The 21,241-nt window shown below is 43.7% G+C and overlaps 1 protein-coding gene across 2 annotated transcripts in view; it reads right to left on the minus strand.

The window, feature by feature from the left end:
- RABGAP1 (RAB GTPase activating protein 1) overlaps positions 1–14,528 on the minus strand; it is a 198,227-nt gene extending 183,699 nt beyond the window's left edge. Inside the window, exon 1 of one of the 2 annotated variants that reach the window (XM_056540844.1) lies at positions 14,448–14,528. The gene's annotated coding sequence lies outside the window, so the exon portion shown is untranslated. Of the gene's footprint in view, positions 1–8,941; positions 8,965–14,447 lie in introns of those variants that run through there. The other variant, XM_056540845.1, reaches the window with a different exon arrangement.
- Between the last annotated feature and the right edge of the window lie 6,713 nt (positions 14,529–21,241).

Below are 21,241 nucleotides of genomic sequence, written 5' to 3' on the forward strand. Positions count from 1 at the left end.
GGTAATTCTACATAGTTAATTGTAAAAACAGAAATAAGAAAAATTGAAGACTCTGCAAATCTATAACCGAAAGCAGGCGTTCATGTTGCTTTCAATGCCAAAGGGAAAGTATAAACTTTTGGATGTGTCACATTTTGAGGTCACAAGGAAAGCACACTTCAGGAATGCATTGCCTATAGGCAGCATCTATTCAAATTATAGACAGTCGCCAAGACTAACATAAATAAGAGGGCAAAGAAATACACACAGTATGGAGACTTTACAGTTTATCCATTGTGAAAAACATACTTTGCAGTGCTGTACATGGAAAAATATACACATTATATAGAAATATTTATCTGTAAAACAGAAAAAAAATGTACGTGTACGGCAGCTGGGCATCGGGCGAGTATGGAGCGGGCTCAGGAGCTGACCAGGCTCAATACCCAACTGGTACGTCTGCTATCTTGCACTGAGATCTGGAAAAGCAGACACAGCTTGGCCTCAGTGCCTGCAATGACAGATATACTGCCTGTGGCATGCTCTACCAATAGAGCACAAATCTAATAGATCAATACAATTGTGTTTTGTTTTGTAACATCCCACTCTAGAAAGAAAATGTAATAATAAAAAATAAAAATAAAAAGTCCCATCTTAGGCTGGGTTCACACCACGTTTTGTGAAATACGGTTCCTGTATACGGCTGGGAGAAGGGGTGGGCGGGGCTTAATCGCGGCGCCCGCACTCAGCCGTATTCGGGAACTGTATTTAATGCATGTCAATGAGCCGACCGGAGTGAACCGCAGCCTCCGGTCGGCTTCGTTTTCGGCCGTATGCGGTTTTCCGACCGCAGGCAAAAACGTGGTCGACCGCGTTTTTGCCTACGGTCGGGAAACCGCATACGGCTGAAAACGAAGCCGACCGGAGGCTACGGTTCACTCCGGTCGGCTCATAGACATACATTAAATACGGTTCCCGAATACGGCTGAGTGCGGGCGCCGCGATTAAGCCCCCTCCTCCCAGCCGTATACGGGAACCGTATTTAACAAAACGTGGTGTGAACCCAGCCTAACCTAGAACTACAGATCACAATGCAATACATGAGCCCTCACTCAGCCCCATATAGTTAGAATTATAGGGGCCAGAATATAGCAAAACTATTTAATTTATAAAAAATAAAAGATTTTATATTTTAACTCAATATCGCTGTATTCATACTGACCTGAAGAATAAAGATATCATGCCAGTTTTATCACACAGTGGGAAAAAAAAAAGAAAAAGAAAAAAACTTATAGTTGCAGGATTGCATTTTATTTCTAATGTCAATTTGTCAATTAATTCTCCGGAATCCGTACTGAAATACATTGCAGTCTATGGAGATGGCGCATTACCGAATGGTCCTAGCGCTGCTGAATTAAGTAAATGTGCAGAATGTCCGCTCGTGTTTTCCAGGCAGACATTCCACACATATTCTGCCTTGTGAACATAGCCTTAGAAAGTGTGTGTGTGTGTGGAGGGGGTGTTAGTAAAGGGTTAAGGGGGTACTCCGGTGGAAATTAATCCTTCCAGTACTTATTAGTTCCTGAATACTACAGAGGAAAATATTTTCTTTTTGGAACACAGAGCTCTCTGCTGACATCATGACCACAGTGCTCTCTGCTGACATCTCTGTCCAGAGTAGGAGAAAATCCCCATAGCAAACATTTGCTGCTCTGGACAGTTCCTAAAATGGACAGAGATGTCAGCAGAGAGCACTGTGCTTGTGATGTCAGCAGAGAGCTCTGTGTTCCAAAAAGAAAAGGAATTTCCTCTGTAGTATTCAGCAGCTATTAAGTACTGGAAGGGTAAAGGTTTTTTAATAGAAGTAATTTACAAATCTGTTTAACTTTCTGGCACCAGTTGATTTAAAAAAAAATTTAAAAAAAGTTTTCCACCGGCGTACCCCTTTAAATACAGTCAAGAAAGTTTAATATTGAACATGGTGAAGGATGATGGAATGGATTCTTCAGTTCTTTCACTATGATGGACTGCCAGGGAGACCTGACCTGGCGGAGTGGTTGACAAAGGAATTGGCACCATGAGAACTTATACTACAGACAGTTACTACATAAAAGGAGTTGGCGGTACAGTTGAGTTTCCATATCTGTCTGAGTTTATGGGACAGCCACACCACCATGACTGCTTCCAATATTCCAATATGTCCAAATGAATGTTTCCTCAATGTTTTGCCGTTTTGCCATTGGAGCCGTCCACCGGCCATTTATGTGCACTAAAGATTAAACCATACTTATCTATCCTGTATGTAGGTGCATTATCTGGGCCACACTGCGGGGGGGTCTAACTCCTGGCAGCCCACCCAGCTAATAGAAGTTGCTGCTGTCTTTTGCATAGTACTTTAACCTCTTTATTGTAAAAACAATTAAAATCTTATGTGCAATATACTGCAGCACAACGAGAAAGAACACAAAGATAAAAAATATATATACACTACACAATCTTAGTATTTATTCATATTTTATTATAATACAGTCTTGCAGCCATGCAGGGGAGTGCATTGAGCGACCGATGGACCCAGCCAGGGGCCATTCAAGTGTTAAGCCAGTCAAAAACTAAAAAAGTTATGTAGTGTATGTTTAACAAGCCAAAAAGCTCCTGGCATAAATGTTAAACATATCCATAACTTACCATTTACTCAAAGGAGGTCAAAAGAGTATTCAGACAGAATAGCATTGTCTACTACGCTATGCTAACCAGAGGCTTAATGTAAAAAAAATAAATAAAAATAAAAATTTGTATGTTGTTTTTTTCCAACATGGTGGCCTATGGGTGACTGATTTCACTGAATTCTTATACAGTGATGTAAATCCTACAACATATACCTTTGACATACACTTCAATGCAGTTACCTTAAAGGGGTACGTGGTGGACATTTTTTTTTTATTTTTATCAACTGGTGCCAGAAAGTTAAACAGATTTGTAAATGACTTCTATTAAAAAAACCTTTACCCTTCCAGTACTTTTTAGCAGCTGTATGCTACAGAGGAAATTCTTTTTGAATGTCTTTTTTTCTTGTCCACAGTGCTCTCTGCTGACACCTGATGCCCGTATCAGGAACTGTCCAGAGCAGGAGAAAATCCTCATAGCAAACCTACGCTGCTCTGGACAGTTCCTGACATGGACAGAGGTGTCAGCATAGAGCACTGTGGACAAGACAAAAAAAGAAATGAATTTCCTCTGTAGCATACAGCTGCTAAAAAGTACTGGAAGGGTAAAGATTTTTTAACAGAAGTAATTTACAAATCTGTTTAACTTTCTGGCACCAGTTGATAAAAAAAAATAAAAAATGTCCACCACGTACCCCTTAAAAAAAAAAAAAAAAAAAAAAAAAATTTCCACTGGAGTACCCCTTTAAAAAGCTTTACTTCAGAATGCAAAACAAGATTCTCCGGTCTGAAACTAAGATAAAAAGAAAAGAAAAACTGGTTGCTATGGGCAACTGCTCCACTTTTCTTCTGCACAAATTTTGATAACTCTCCCCCATTGACCCTAAGCCCAGAGCAAGACCACAAAGCAGAGACTTAGGGACAACTCTGGGAATGTCCTTGACTGGCCCAGCCAGAGCCCTGAAAATGACTTCCACATATGGTCCCCATCCAGTCTGACAAAGCCTGAGAGGGATCTGCAGAGAAGAAGGGCAGAAAATCCCCAAATCCAGGAGTGTAAACCTTGTGACATCATCCCCAAGAAGACTGGAGGATGTACTCAATACCAAAAGGGCTTCAGCTAAGTAATGAAAAAACGGTCTGAATACTTATGTCACTGCAAGATTATATATATTTTCCTATTTAAAGGGGTACTCAGCGTTTGGAACAAACTGTTCCGAACGCTGGAGCCGGCGCCGGGAGCTCGTGAAGTGATATCCCCGCCCCCTCCTGATGTCACACCCCGCCCCCTCGATGCAAGTCTATGGGAGGGGGCGTGACAGCCGTCATGCCCCCTCCCATAGACTTGCATCGAGGGGGCGGGGTGCGACGCCATGAGGGGGCAGGGCTATGACATCACGAGCTCCTGGCGCCGGCTCCAGCATTCAAAACAGTTTGTTCCAAACGCTGAGTACCCCTTTAAAAAATGAAAAATAATTTCTAACCTTCAGTTTGCACAGTGATATTATGGGGTATTGAGTGTACAAGGATTGGGGGGTCGTCTTGATTTTGTATTATTAAGGCCGCAACATGTGAACCAGATGTCAAAAAAAGTGAGAGGTTCTGAAAACTTTCCGATTGCGTTATGCATAAAGCTCCTTTGTGTAAACAGGCTTTATATAAACCACCCTGAAAGAGCCCTTTAGTGTTCCTAGGACTCGATCAAAGATGTGACCATTTGGCTGCTTTAAAGGATTCTCCAGTATATTAAGAGCTGGAAACACAAAAGATAATTCCACAATAAAACTTATATATTCCTATCTTTTTATCGGTGCAGTAGAGCCAACTACGAAAGGCGAAAAAGGAAAGAAACAGCCACTCATACCGTAAAATTGTTCTGCACAGGGCGTAGTGATATCCGGGCAGCAATGTTCTCAGCTGATTTATGCTACATCATAGGTAACACTTTGCCATTTAGTTAAAGGGGTTATCCAGCATTTTATTTATTTATTTATTTCCTGCCCAGGCTGCCGCAAGAAAATTATCAAACTTTGACTTACCTCCCCCCGCTATCGCTCTCCCGTTCTTTGGCCCCAGTCTTCTTCTGCAATCTGGGGTCCAACATATTACACACAGTATCGGGCATATTGGCAGCCGCATCGGAAGAAGCCCGGGCCGGTTACATAACACTGCCGCGCAGCATATCACTGGCCAGGGCAGGACATCACTGGAACAATAAGTTTAGCGCAGTGTGATGTCTCGGGCACCAGAATGCGGAAGAAGACGGAGGACAGGAGAGTGGCGGGAAAGGAGTTGACATTTGTTATTTTTCTTGTGGCAGCCCGGGCAAAATAAAAGAAATAAAAAAATAAACACTGGATAACTTCTTTAGGCTACGTTCACACGGCAGAATTTTTTTGCACAGAATTCTGCATGAAAATTCTACAGTAAATTCCTCAGAAATGTATTGCCCATTTACTTCATTGGAATTCCTGCAGCAGAAATTCTGCTGTGTGAATGGGACAGCGGAATCCCATTGAAGTGTATTGGCTATAAATTCATACAGAATTTAGCCTTAAAGGGGTACTCCGCTCCTAGACATCTTATCCGCTAACCAAAAGCATAGGGGATAAGAGTGTCTGATTGCAGGGGACTCCACGATCTCCCTGCTGCACCCGGTGTTCGTTTAGAGGTGGTGCAGCACCGGAGTCTAGTGACGTCACGGCCGCACCCCGCTCGTGACATCACGACCACGCCCCCTGAATGCAAGTCAATGGCTCTCCCATAGACTCGCATTGGGGGGCGTGGCTGTGACATCACAAGCAGGGCGTGGCCTTGGTGTCAAGAGAGTCCGCCCCGCATCGCCAGTCATCCGACACAGAGCGAAGTTCGCTCCATGCACCGGATACCTGGGGTGCCGCAGCCGAGGTCGAGGGGGTCCCCAGCGGCGGGACCCTTGTGATTAGACATCTTATCCCCTATCCTTTGGATAAGGAGAGAGATTCATCAAAACCTGTGCTGAGAAAGAGTTGACCACTTAAATTTTTCAGAGGCCTTTTCAAAACTGGAAAAAGTGATCTCATTGGTTGCTATGGGCATCTGGTTAACTTGTCTTCTGCACAAGTTTTGATGAATCTACCCCAAGATGTCTAGGGGCGGAGTACCCCTTTTAAGAGTACCTGTCATCAAACCATATTTTGTAAACTAACTATTTTGTAACACCCCTCCTGCCCTTAAAATTTATTTCCGAGCTTTAAAAAGCTGTGTATCATACCTTTGCCCCTTGCTCTCATTGTGTGAGCTCCCAGCAGGAGAAAGTGGGCGTTCCCCAGCAGGCATAACATCACAGAAGCCTGCGCACACACTTCCTGAGTTTGGACTTCTGCAAGTCCGGGAGGAGACCAAACTAACTGTTTGACATGCGCAGGGAAAAGAACAGAGCCACCTAGTGGTCGTTTTTTCAAATATAAAAAAGGTTGAGAATTTCAACAGCAAGTAAATAGCAAAGTGTCTTATAATTACATACAGAAAAATATATTAAAAGTTTAGTTTGGTGACAGGTACTCTTTAAAGGTTAGCTATCATTTAAATAAAAAAAATAAAAAAAAAAACTTTTGACAGGTCATAGTGCTATGTCAGAAGTTTTGACCAGTGGTCTGAGACTTCCACTAATTGCTAAAACAAAATGGAACCACTCGAAACAGCTGACCGATGGTGGTGCCAGTAATCGGACGTCTGCCGATCAACTACCAATGGCCTATTCGGAGGACAAGCAATCATTTTATAGGCTGAACAGCCCTTTTAATAGCATACTTAGTCATCCAGCCTAACAGAATGCTGCAGAAGAACAAGCAACAATACTAAGTAGGTGAAGTACTGGGCATGAAGGTTGTAGGTGTTACCACGCAGTAATAGTAGGTGATAAGACTACTACTTTGCCAAATGGAAAAACTGCCAAGCAAATATTTGAAGTAGCTGTACAGAAGAAATTATTAGGTTACTCTAGGTAGAGTCTAAGTCAGTTTCCCAACCAGGGTGTCCCCAGCTGTTGCAAAACTACAACTTCCAGCATGCCTGGACAACCGAAGGCTGTCCAGGCATGCTGGGAGTTGTAGTTTTACAACAGCTGGAGGCACCCTGGTTGGGAAACACTGGTCTAAGTACTGAAAAACAGTCCAACCTTGTTCTCGAGATAACACAAAACATAACACAACATACATCTGAAAGGGAAAAGAACTGGTACAAGACATTACATATCTCAACAGGCTCCATAGCCAACAGGCTCTGTGACCTTCAAGATGGAAACAGTAACTGGACAAGAGAAACAAATGCAGGAATTATTAGACGTTAATTTTGTATGATCATTAATCTGGATAAAAGACGGAGTAACTCTATATACAGTATACTACTCATCTGGCACTGCGGTAAATCAGATGAAACAAACCCTTATCTCTAGTCACATTGCTACAGGACACGTAAAGGCTGTAATGTAATAGTCAAAGCTGAATTTATATTTACAAGGCTTAAAGCATAACCCCAAATCAGGCTCCGGCAGCAGATCAGCTGAAATCTCCCAGCAACTTCATAGCCTTGGACTTGCCCGAGACTACAATGATCAGCATACGCCTCTGCCTAAAGTCCTATGCAAGTCTATGGGGCTGCAGGCAAATCTGTGTCCTGATCGCTGCAGTCTGGTCCTATGAAGTTGCTGGGAGATTTAAACATACACTGCTCAAAAACACTAAGATAACACATCCTAGATCTGAATGAATGAACTAATCGTATGAAATACTTTACATAGTTGAATGTGCTGACAACAAAATCACACAAAAATTATCAATGGAAATCAAATTTATCAACCCATGGAGGTCTGGATATGGAGTCACACTCAAAATCAAAGTGGAAAACCAAACTACAGGCTGATCCAACTTTATGTAATGTCCTTAAAACAATCAAAATGAGGCTCAGTAGTGTATGTGGCCTCCATGTGTCCGTATGACCTCCCTACAATACCTGGGCATGCCCCTGATGAGGTGGCGGATGGTCTCCTGAGGGATGTTCTCCCAGACCTGGACTAAAGCATCCACCAACTCCTGGACAGTCTGTGGTGCAATGTGGCATTAGTTAGTGGATGGAGCGAGACATGATGTCCCAGATGTGCTCAATCGTAATCAGGTCTGGGGAACGGGCGGGCCAGTCCATAGCATCAATGCCTTCCTCTTGCAGGAGCTGCTGACACACTCCAGCCACATGAGGTCTAGCATTGTCTTGCATTAAGAGGAACCCAGGGCCAACCGCACCAGCATATGGTCTCACAAGGGGTCTGAGGATCTCATCTCGGTACCTAATGGCAGTCAGGCTACCTCTGGCAAGCACATGGAGGGCTGTGCGGGCCCCCAAAGAAATGCCACTCCACACCATTACTGACCCACCGCCAAACCAGTCATGCTGGAGGATGTTGCAGGGAGCGGAACGTTCTCCACGGCGTCTCCAGACTCTGTCACGTCTGTCACATGGGCTCAGTGTGAACCTGATTTCTTCTGTGAAGAGCAAAGGGAACCAGTGGCGAATTTTTCAATCTTTGTGTTCTCTGGCAAATGCCAAATGTCCTGGACAGTATTAGGCTGTAAGTACAACCCCCACCTGTGGACTTCGAGCCCTCATACCACCCTCATGGAGTCTGTTTCTCACCGTTTGAGTGGACACATGCACATTTGTGGCCTGCTGGAGGTCATTGTGCAGGGCTCTGGCAGTGCTCCTCTTGCTGCTGGGTTGTTGCCCTCCTACAGCCTCCTCCATGTCTCCTGATGTACTGGCCTGTCTCCTGGTAGCGCCTCCATGCTCTGGACACTACGCAGACACAGTAAACCTTCTTGCCACAGCTGGCACCTGAGCCACTTGTGTGGGTTGTAGACTCCGTCTCATGCTCCCACTAGAGTGAAAGCACCGCCAGCATTCAAAAGTGACCAAAACATCAGCCAGGAAGCATAGGAACTGAGAAGTGGTCTATGGTGACCACCTGTAGAACCACTCCTTTATTGGGGGTGTCTTGCTAATTGCCTATAATTTCCACCTGTTGTCTGTTCCATTTGCACAACAGCATGTGAAATTGATTGTCAATCAGTGTTGCTTCCTGAGTGGACAGTGGGATTTCACAGAAGTGTGATTGACTTGGAGTTACTTTGTGTTATTTAAGTGTTCCCTTCATTTTTCTGAGCAGTGTATATCCTGTTGTCGGAACATGACCGGAGTTACACTTTAATCATTACAACAGAAAATTTCTGGAATTTTTTGCATAAATTTTGTATAGATGCACTTACCATTTTTAAGATCTCTGCTTGCTGTCAGGAAATAGAAATATTTGTGTTTACATCCAGTAGTTCAAAATCCCTCATACTTCTTACAAATAAGAGCCTGCTACATTTATCATCTAACAGCAACACACAAATCTCTCCCGTCCTGACAGCCAAATACATATACGCTGTTCCTCCCCGATACAGTGACACCCCCCCCCCGACCTACGATGGCCCCAACATACGATAAATTCAACATACGATGGCCTCTCAGAGGCCGTCGCATGTTGAAGGCAGCATCAACATACGATGCTTTTGTATGTCGGCGCCATCGCATAAACGGCTTAAAGGGCCATTAGCTTCTGTACCTTGATAAAGTCTGTTTATCCAACGAAACGTCGGGAAGCGGAGGGCTACTCATGTTTTAACCAGCAGCTATCAGTGCCCATCTGTGCAGCGGCATCCGCACAATATCACTATTAAAGAGTTACAGGATGCACGCATACTATATAGGCAACTACTAGCTGTGTTTTTAATCACTATACCGGAGCTCATATATTTTAAATGACTCAATAAAATTCAGTTTTAAGGGGGGTTTCTAGTTTAGGGTTAACCCCTTGGGGGGCGGACCCCTAAAAAGGTTGTTGTTGTTGTTTTCTGTCTGGCAACAGTGCTCTCTGCTGACATCTCTGCTTGCCTCGGGAACTGCACAGAGTAGAAGAGGTTTGCTATGGGGATTTGCTTCTAAACTGGGTGGTTCCCGAGACACGTGTCATCAGAGATTACTTAGACAGAAAAGAACAACTCAACTTCATCAGCTCATAAGTACAGGAAGGATTAAGATTTTTTTAATAGAAGTAATTTACAAATCTGTTTAACTTTCTGGAGCCAGTTGATATATATATATATATATATATATGTTTTTTCATGGATAATTTAACCCTTTAAGGAACTCTGCATCTAAACCACACATGGTTTAGTGCACTTTTGTCCTATGTTGCCAGAGTTCGGTGGAAATTTTCCAAAATATGTTATGATCAGCTTTATGAATCCATGAAGAGCAGACACTTCACCTGTGAGCACTACAGAAGGGTTTACGCATGGCACAATGGGTGGTGACGGCGCTCCGCTCAGTGTGCACAATGTAGGTTTGTTTTCCTAAACTGGGAAGTGCTTCTGCAAACATTACACCATGAACCTCTGGATCCTGATGAAGAGGCCAGGGACCTTTCTCTCTCCCCCATACGTGACCGGCCAAAGGGACGGAAAATGTAAAAGTACTGATATCAGCCTCAGGTCATCTAAAACATACAAACTGCTGCATCAAGTCTCCGCTTGTACCGAAACCAGCTTAAAAGTGTCATAAACTTTCATTATTACTCATATAACGTCTATCACAACTATGATCTTAAATAGATTTATCTGAACACAGGGTAAAACATGTAGTGTGTGGTGAACTGCTACAAAGGGCTTTGCACAGCAGTATATACATGGATATAAATCATGGTTTCCCAACCAGGGTGCCTCCAGCTGTGGCAAAACTACAACTCCCAGCATGCCCGGACAGCCAACGGCTGTCCGGGCATGCTGGGAGTTGTAGTTTTGCCACAGCTGGAGGCACCCTGGTTGGGAAGCACTGATTTAAATATTGAAGTATTACAAAGTCTGCTTACCATAACATGCCAGGAAAACTTCCTGAAGAAGGTGAAAAGATATTTTCACTCCATTCTGGTCTGCAGTCCAGGCCAAAAAACGCATATAGTTGGAAAATGATCCAACCGGCGTGACTAGATGACTCTAGTCGGCTGATTGAAATGAACGGGGTATGACACGGATGCAGCGGGGATAAGGCAGCAGATAGTTTTAAAAGCCTCCTGCCAGAGAGTACAAACGCGGTGTGAATGAACCCTAAAACGTGTATATAAATCATCATCCATAGACACAGAGCTTGTACACACAGCAGCATTCCTCTAGTCAACATGTTCTTCCCTCAGGGACTGAATTACTACACAAACCCTACAACCTGTCACCACATCATGGACTCGTTTTAATTAAAGGAGATATCCAGTGGTGAAAAACTTATCCCGTATCCTAAGGATAGGGGATGAGTTTCAGATCGCTGGGGTCCGACCGCTGGGGTCCGACCGCTGGGCCCCCCCCCCCCCCGTGTTCTCCAGTATGGGGCCCCGACAGCCCGCAGGAAGGGGACGTGTTGACCACCGCACGAAGCTGCGGCTGACAAGCCCCCTCAATACAACTCTATGGCAGAGCCGGCAATCTCCAGCTCTGTCATGGTGATGTATTGAGGGGGAGTGTCGGCGCCGCTTCGTGCGGTGGTCAACACGCGCCATCTGCCCAGCGAGCCGGAGCCTCGTACAGGAGATTGCGGGGGACCCCAGTGGTTGGACCCCCCGCAATCTGAAACTTATCCCCTATCCTTAGGATAGGGGATAAGTTTTTCACCACTGGAATACCCCTTTAAAGGAAAAATGTGGTGGTACATAACTTTGTCATAGATCGCGGGGGACAGAATGCTGCCCCCCCCCCCCCCCCCGCCATCTCCTGTACAGGGCCCGGCAGTGCGCAGGAAGGGGGCGTGTTTGTCCCCAGCATGACGTGGCGGCCGACATGCCCCCCCCATATATCTGGAGATACATGGAGGTGACGTGTCCGTTGCCACATCAAGCAGAGACGAGACACTCCCTTCATGTGGACTGCCGGGGCCCATAGGGGATAAGTTATATACCACTACAGTTTTCCTATAACTTTAATCAAGCAAAACAAGAGGGCCTGTGTAACAAGCCCCTTACAGAGCCCCCGTAAAATGATGATGATTATTGGGGGTCCAGCTATAGAGACCTTGGTGGAAATCAGTGCAGGGGCAAATTACATGGCATACATTAAAGACGTTATCCCAAGATAAAATGTTAGCCCCTACTCACAGGATAGGGGATGGCTAGCAGATTTATGAGGGTTTGGCCTCAGGGATCCCCATATATCACGAGAAAGAAAGTTAATAGTGAATGGGAGACCACTGACCCCTCATAATTGGTAAAGGCCCCTGTGGTCAAAACACCACCGATCAACTAGTTCTCTCTTATCCCATGTTTAGAAAATGATTTTATTTCTTGGTATAATCCACTTAAAAGGGAAGTTGTGATGACTTTCATACAGCCTGAACCACTAGACATCGGGGGGATCCCTGGAGGCTTCTATCCACCCTGCAGCCTTGAATGATTGATCTCTCCCTATATCCAAACAGGGAGACATCTAACCATTAAAGGGGTTATACAGGAAAAAAAACTTTTTATATATATAATATATCTCAACTGGCTCCAGAAAGTTAAAACAGATTTGTAAATTATTTCTATTAAAAAATCTTAGCCCTTTCAGTACTTATGAGATGTTGAAGTTGAGTTGTTCTTTTCTGTCTAAGTGCTCTCTGATGACACCTGTCTCAGGAGTTGTCCAGAGTAGAAGCAAATCCCCATAGCAAACTATTACTACTCTTTTTACTCTTTGTAGTTCCCGAGACAAGCAGAGATGTCAGCAGTGAGCACTGTTGCCAGACAGAAAAGAACTCAACTTCAACAGCTGATAATTATTGGAAGGATTAAGATTATTATTATTTTTTAAATATAAGTCATTTACAAATCTGTTTAACTTTTTGGAGCCAGTTGATATATATAAAAAGTTTTTTCCTGGATAACCCCTTAAGGCCAGGGGTGCGGGGAGAGGCCACCCCAATGACAGTTTAGGCAGCATGAAAGGGATGACAGATTCTTTTTAAAGTCAGCAGGGGACACGTAATACATTATAATTATACTGTGTGGTGGGCCCAGTTGTCTCTCCTTGCTGCTATCTGACATCTTCTTACTCCTAACCCTACAGGACCATACGTGGGCATCCTAAGCTGTACTGTACATAGAAGAAAGGGGCCCCATAGCAAAGACCAAAATGGAATATTACAGAATCAGTACCCCCCCCCCCCCCCCAGGCTGAAATGTCTGTTTATTTCTATACTCCTATACTTTTAATTGCTGACAATGATGAGAGGATTCCTGCACCATTTTCTTACAGAAATAAAAGGAACTGGACCAACCAGGATGGGGCCCCTTCTCTCCAAGGGCCCCACAGCAGCCGCATTATCTGCCTCTATGGCATGTACACCCTTGACTCTAAAAAGTGCCCCTACTAAGGAACCTCTCTATTCACCATAGAGAGTTACTGGTAACAGGTCATTACTAAGATGTACAGCAGTGATGCCCAACCTATGGCTCCTTAGCTGCTGCAGAACTACAACTCCCAGCATGCCCATAACAGCCAGGATTTCCTAATCAGAGGCCCTTCAGCACCTGCAAAACTACAAATCTCAGCATGCCCATGACAACCAGGATTTTCCAACCCGTGGCTCTTCAGCTGCCTCAAAACTACAACTCCCAGTATGCCCATAATTGCCAGGATTCCCCAACCCATGGCTATGCAGCTGTTGCAACACTACAAATCCCAGCATGCCCATACATCCAGGATTCCCAAACCCACGGCTTTCTAGCTTCTGCAATACTACAACTCCCAGGTTGTTCTCTTTCCTGGCTCTTCAGCTGCTGCAAAACTACAACTCCCAGCATGCTCATGACAGCCATGATTCCCCAAGCCATGGTTCTTTAGCTGCTGCAAAACTACAACTCCCAGCATGCCCATACATCCAGGATTCCCAAACACACGGCTTTATAGCTTCTGCAAAACTACAACTCCCAGGTTCCCCTTTCCTGGCTCTTCAGCTGCTGCAAAACTACAACTCCCAGCATGCCCATACAACCAGGATTCCCAAACCCACAGCTTTCTAGCTTCTGCAAAACTACAACTCCCAGCATGCGCATGACAGCCATGATTCCCCAAGCCATTGCTCTTCCGCTGCAGCAAAACTACAACTCCCAGCATGCTCATGACCCAACCCATGGCTCTCAGGGCATGATGGGAGTTGTAGATTTGCAAAAGCTGGAGATCCACAGGTTGGAGGACACTATTACAGTATTCTCTTTCTCAGCTTCTCTTTGCTTTTGCAGAGAGATGGTCAGACTGAAGTTATTGTGCAGTTGCACTACAAGTTCCAGCAGTGCTGTGAGGACATCAGTGTGTGGTGGTCCTGATTATGGAGTAGCTGACAGCACACACACTCCCTGTGCTTCTCCTGCTCAGCAGCAGACATGACAGCCCCTATAAAGCTCCAGGGCTTCCCCTCCCTCCCTGCAGGCTGGACGGCCGGGGAGCCAGCACTGACATTCACCGCAGTCACTATACACACAGTTGACGCCGTAAGTCAGGACTGTCGCAAAACAGAATTATGGGAGCGCACGGCACAGTACCGCAGCTGTCCGTGCTTCTCTGTCCAGCTCAGTGCACTATGTCAGACAACAACCTGCCGCACTACAACAGGTCGGCGGCACTGACACTCTGCAGCCACCGCACCCGGCTCCGCTCCAGCCCCCTCCCCGCTTATTATACATCCTCCCCCCACACTCAGGTTCCTCACCTCCCGGATCCAGGCCATGAACGGATCCGCGCCGGAAGTGACGACAGGCGCCGCCACACGTGACAGGACAAGGCATCGCACTGTAAACATCCGCTGGGTATAGAACCAACTTTATTAACAGTTGTCAAAAAAAAAAAAAAAACTATAGGTTGTGGCAGCACGCGCTTCTATGCCGAATCTACAGCACCTCAGGGAATAGATGAGCACCATGGGGGATGTAGTCTTATCAACTCTAGTTATAGCGGGTTGGCATGTATACAGTCACTGGGCATGAGGGGATCACCAACTCCTCAGCAGTCTCCACTCCATTGGTCTTAATCCCTAGAGCCGGCATAGGCAACCTTCAGCACTGCAGATGTTTTGGACTACATCTCCCATGATGCTTTGGCAGCATTTTGGTTGTAAGAGTATCATGGGAGATGTAGTCCAAAACATCTGTAGTGGTGAAGGTTGCCTATGCCTGCCCTAGAGCAATGTTTTCCAAATAATGTGCCTCCAGCTGTTGCAAAACTACAACTCCCAGCATGCCCGGACAGCCTTCGGCTGTCCGGGCATGCTGGGAGTTGTTGTTTTGCAACAGCTGGAGACACACTGTATGGGAAACACTGCCCTGGGGGATGCAGGACATACCTGTTCGTCCTGACTTGGTGCACCAGGACGTCATTCATAGAAGGCAGGTCGTGCCCGGGGACTTGCTGCTAATGGCGAACGTCAGCAATCACCCTTCAGATGCCATGATCAATACTGATCACGGCATCTAAAGGATAATGTGGACTTATCAGACCACCCGCAGCACGATCACTGGGCTACGATGAGTCAAGATGGTGGCCAGAGCTCTGTTTACCAGCCATTGATAAAGGGATCCGCTTGTATGGTCTGCCTTCTGGCAGACTATACAAGTAGGTTACCGATATCACTGATCAGTAATAGCAATCAATAGTTATGTTATAGTTATATCATACCTTCCTTCGCTCCTCCGTTAACCCACTCCGGTCTCTGCCGCGATCCTCTTCCTGTTTGCTGGTGGTCGGTCAAGTCATACTGCACTCAGCCAGTCACCGGCCGCAGCCAAGCACCTGCTGCCGGGGCCGAAAACGTCACACTGCCGCTCAGCCTATCGCCGGCCAAGTCGGGACTTTGCTGCGGCCAGTGACTGGCTGAGTGCACTATGACTCACCGACCACCGGCAACCAGGAAGAGGATCGCGGCAGAGACCCGAATGGGTTACCGGAGGCACCGGGGGAGCGAAGGAAGGTATGTATCTATTTATTTTTTTACTGCCGGCAGTATGGAGTACAATTTTTCTATTATGGAGCTCTCCTTTAAGGACAAGGGGTTTTTACGTTTTTGTGCTTTCATTTTTTCCTCCTTATCGTTAAAAAATCATAACTTTCAATTTTGCACCTAAAATTCCATATGAAGGCTTATTTTTTGTGCCACCAATTCTAGTTTGTAATGACATCAGTCATTTTACCCAAAAAATCTACGACGAAACGGAAAAAAAAAATCATTGTGCGACAAAATTGAAGAAAAAACACAATTTTGTAACTTTTGGGGGCTTCCGTTTCTACACAGTATATTATTCAGTAAAAATGACACCTCTTTATTCTGTAGGTCGATTAAAATGATCCCCTACTTATATAGGTTTGATTTTGTCGTACTTCTGGAAAAAATCATAACTATATGCAGGAAAATGTATACGTTTAAAATTGTCATCTTAAGACCCCTATAACTTTTTTATTTTTCTGCATTCGGGGTGGTATGAGGGCTAATTTTTTGCGCCGTGATCTGAAGTTTTTAGAGGTACCATTTTTGTATTGATCGGACTTTTTTATTGCTTTTTATTCATTTTTTCATGATATAAAAGAGACCAAAAATATGCTATTTTGGACTTTGGAATTTTTTGGCGCGTACGCCATTGACCGTGCGGTTTAATTAATGATAGATTTTTATAATTCATACATTTCCACATGTGTTGATACCACATATGTTTATTTTTATACACACAGTTTTTTTTTTTTTATGGGAAAAGGGGGGTGATTCAAACTTTTATTAGGGAAGGGGTTAAATGATCTTTATTAACTTTTTTTTTCCCACTTTTTTTTTCCCACTTTTTTTTTGCAATACACACTCTGATCTTTTACATTGATCAGTGGTTTCTCATAGGAAACCAGTGATCGATGATTCTGCCGCTTGACTGCTCATGCCTGGATCTCAGGCACTGAGCAGTCATTCGGCGATCGGACATCAGGAGGCAAGGTAAGGGGACCCTCCTCGTGTCCTACAACTGTTCGGGACGCCGCGATTTCACAGCCGCGGTCCCAAACCACCCACTGAGCTAGCCGGGGGTAGTTTAGTTTCACTTTAGACGTGGCAATCAACTTTGAACGCCGTGTCTAAAGGGTTAATAGCACGCGGCACAGCAATCAGTGCCGCACGCTATTAGCCATGAGTCCCGGTCGTTGCTAGGTGCCGGACCTGACCCGCTATCACGCTGTGGCCCGCGTTATAGAAAAGGAGCGGACTCAGGGTGTACATGTAAGGACGCAGGGATTTTTCATTTTTGCATTTTGTTTTTTACTCCTCACTTTCTAAAAATCATAATGCTTTAATTTTGCACCTACAGACCCATATGTGGCTTGTTCTTTGTGCCACCAATTGTACTTTGTAATGACATCAATCATTTCACCACAAAATCTATGGTGAAACCAAAAAATAATAATTTGCGGAACAAAATTTTTTTTTTTTAAACGCCATTTTGTAATTTCTAGCGGCTTCCGTTTCTACGCAGAGCACTAGGTAAAAATGACACCTTATCTTTATTCTGTAGGTCCATACGATTAAAATAATACCCTACATATATAGGTTTGATTTTGTTTTACTTCTGTGGAAAAATTATAACTTTGTGCACAACAACTAGTACATTTAAAATTGACCCCTATAACTTTTTTGTTTTTCCGTATATGGGGCTTTATGAGGGCTAATTTTTTTGTGCCGTGATCTGCAGTTTTTATCGGTACCAAGTTTAATTGGGGCTTTTTGATCGCTTTATATACATTTTTTAAGGTATACAAAATTACCAAAAAATATCTTTTGGATTGAGGATACGTGTTAATTCGCTGCAGATGTCCTTTAAGTAACAAACGATGAGTGTATTTTTATTTTTGATGTGTTTTACACTATATATGAGCTACCATTACGTGTGACCTTTGTGAATCATCTAATTGGACGTAACCTTTTAAACTACGTATCTTGTCTATTTAAGCTTGTATTGTTTCAGTTTGTAACACGCACTTTCCTGACGAAGGAAACACGTTGAAGTGTGCTACTAATAAACGTGAAATTAATATTGTGAAGAGCTTAGTCTCGTCCATCGGTCTGGTCCAGCGCTGCAGAAAATCCACATTTTAATTTTATTTGCTTTCTACTGTTTTTTGCCTGGACAATGAAATCGCACCAGACAGGGTCCCAAATCTCTGGACTGTTGGGTATGAAAATGGGGAATTGGCAACTATAAATTTATAGAGCTTTAGAATTTTTTTTTTTTTTATAATTGTTTATCTAGTAATTTTTCATTACATCATGGAAAAGATGTACAATGAACGTAGCACGGATGTAGTTACATAAGTTATCACATATGTAAGTACATTTACGGGGAAAAAAAACTCGTACGTAAATAGAGAAAAAAATAGGGGGGGGGGGGAGGGCGGAAAGTAACTGTGAAAATAAACAAGAAGGGAGAAAGGACAGAAAGAAATGTCCAAATGAAACAGTGATGAGGGGAGTTGATCCAGATTAGATGTTAAGCCAGTCAAATTAACATATAATGATATCAATTAATGAGTATGGAGGCTAATATAAATGTCGGGGAGTCTAAGTGGTGTGTAGCAATAAACAACATGCTAGAGAATTTTTGAGAAATTTGATCCCCGCTGGAGAGTAAAATAGTGAAATAAAGAAAAAGAGAAGGGAGAGAAGGTAAAGAAGGACGAACAGGATCTCACATGGTCAGAGCAAAGAAATCATTATCAGTTGGTTACCGATCATTTAGGGAGTCATCATATTCCTCCCAAGACCTCCATATCCTCTGGAAAATATGTAATTTGTTGTCAAAGATTGCTGACAAGCGTTCCATCCTGCGAATCTCTCTGATTTTCTCTAAAAAATCTTGGAACGACGGGGATTTCAGGACGATTCCACCAGCGAGCGATAAGACACTTAGAGGCTGTTAAAATATGTAAGAGCTATTTAGATGAATTGGTGGATATACCGGGGGGGAGATCCATAAGATTAGTGGTCGGGTGGAAGGTGGATACCCATAACCTGTCTGATCAAAGATTGTACCTCTAACCAGTGGTGTCTCAGTGTGGGGCAGTCCCAGGAAATATGTTGGAGAGAGCCAGTTCCAGCCTGACATCTCCAACACAGAGGAGAAAGCTGATGATGCCACTTTTTAGGGGTTTCCACTTGGTTTTTTTTCTGGCAGTTTTTGGAAAACTACCACTGCAGTTTTTGTGCCAAAGCCAGAAATGTATTCAAAAGGAATAGGGAATATAAAGGAAGGACTTACTATTCTCCTCCCTTATGGATCCATTTCTGACTTTGGCTCAAAAACTGTAGTGGCAGTTTTCCAAAAACTGCCAGAAAAAAAGTGGAGACTTAGCCTAAAGGATGACTTGGCTGCAACTTTCAAGATTTTTTTTGCCATTGTAAAGTAGATAATATTCCACCAATATATGCTTCCCACTTATCTGTGTAGGCATGTCTGTGATTGGTGATGCCTCCTTCAGAGGACAAGATATTATAGATGGTGGAGATAAGACCCCCTAGTGGAGTTAGATCCCCTACATAGCAACTCAAATGGTGTGGGTGGTGGGAAGAAGGATTCATCTATTGGCATACCCAAGTGTTGTTTAATGATACTGGGGGAGATTTATCAAAACCTGTCCAGAGGAAAAGTTGCTAAGTTGCCCATAGCAACCAATCAGATCGCTTCTTTCATTTTTCAGAGGCCTTTTCAAAAAATTAAAGAAGCGATCTGATTGGTTGCTATGGGCAACTCAGCGACTTTTCCTCTGGACAAGTTTTGATAAATCTCCCCAACTGTACTTATCTAGTAAAGTCTGGAAGGGGAGGAGTGTCCTTTTACGTGGGTCCACTATATCGGCTAGTTGAAAAAGTTGGGATCTAATCCACGGAGTGATTATTGCAGTATCACAGCTGCCTGGAATCTGTGGGTTGAATAGAAGGGGAGTTAGAAGTGTGCTACTAGATTTTAATTGATATGTAGTTATGGAGTGTTCCCAAATATTTATGGTCAACTTCATGGGTCCCAACAGTTTACTAGAAGGGCGTATGGGATCTTTAGACCAAATTTAAAAAAAACTTGGGTGAATGGGGAGACCCACATCTTCTCAACCTCCGTCCATTTGTTAAAGGCCAAAAAAGTTGACCAAGATGGAATGCTATGGAGATGTACCAAAAGATAATATTTATGGAGATCAGGCACCGCAAGACCTCCTAATGATTTTTTTAGCGGGGAATACGGACGCAGAGATTCTGTGATGACCCCAAATAAACTTAATTCCAATCAGAAATTATTTTCAACATACCTCTGGGAATATGAACTGGCAATGTTTCAAGAAGGTGCAGTATATTCAGTAAAACAGACTTTTTTTTATTGTAGCTATATGCCCAAAAAAGGAAAGTGGTAAGGAGGACCATTTCGTCAATAAGGTCTTAAAGGGGTACTCCAGTGAAAAACTTTTTTTTTTAAATAAACTGGTGCCAGAAAGTTAAACAGATCTGTAAATTACTTCTATTAAAAAATCTTAATCCTTCCTGTACTTATTAGCTGCTGAATACTACAGAGGAAATTATTTTCTTTTTGAAACACAGTTGTCTGCTGACATCATGAGCACAGTGCTCTCTGCTGACATCTCTGTCAAGAACAGCATGTTTGCTATGGGGATTTCCTTTTACCTGGACAGTTCCTAAAATGGACAGAGATGTTAGCAGAGAGCTCATGATGTCAGCAGACAGCTCTGTGTTTCAAACGGAAAATAATTTCCACTGTAGTATTCAGCAGCTAATAAGTACAGGAAGGATTAAGATTTTTTAATAGAAGTAATTTACAAATCTGTTTAACTTTTTGGCACCAGTTGATTTAAAAAAAAAAAGTTTTTCACCGGAGTACCCCTTTAATATTATGTAAAAGGGGTGGGAAGTTAGCCTTATATAAGGTGGAATATTTAGGGGTAAGGTGAATCCCTAAATAATTCAGAGTCTCAGTCTTCCATTTATATGGGAAAGAGAATTTTAGGGACGCAAGGATCTCATCTAGGATATTAATAGGCAAGGCTTCAGTCTTATTGGAGTTTATTTTGTATCCCGAGAGGCGACTATACTCGTCTAAGGTGGCATGTAAATTTGGTAGGGACGTCTGGGGATTACGCAGTGATAGAAGCACGTCGTCAGCGAATAAGGTGACCATAAATTCCCTCAGGTTTACTTTCATTCCCTGAATATCAGGGTTGTTGCGAATTTGTGCCGCAGGGGTTCGATACATAAGACGAACAACAGCGGGGATAAGGGACTTCCCTGGTGGGTTCCATTATTATTATGAAAACTACAGGAAGTAGCATGTGGTAAGCGAACCTGTGCCGTAGGAGGGGTGTAAAGGCAGAAGATGGCATCAACGAAAGGGCCTGAGAACCCATAAGGATGTAATGTTGACATCAAAAAAGGCCTACTGAGCCTATCAAATGCTTTTTCGTTGTGTCTAAACTAACACC

Source organism: Hyla sarda, chromosome 9 (genome assembly GCF_029499605.1).
Source record: "Hyla sarda isolate aHylSar1 chromosome 9, aHylSar1.hap1, whole genome shotgun sequence".
In the NCBI taxonomy this organism is placed as follows: domain Eukaryota; kingdom Metazoa; phylum Chordata; class Amphibia; order Anura; family Hylidae; genus Hyla; species Hyla sarda.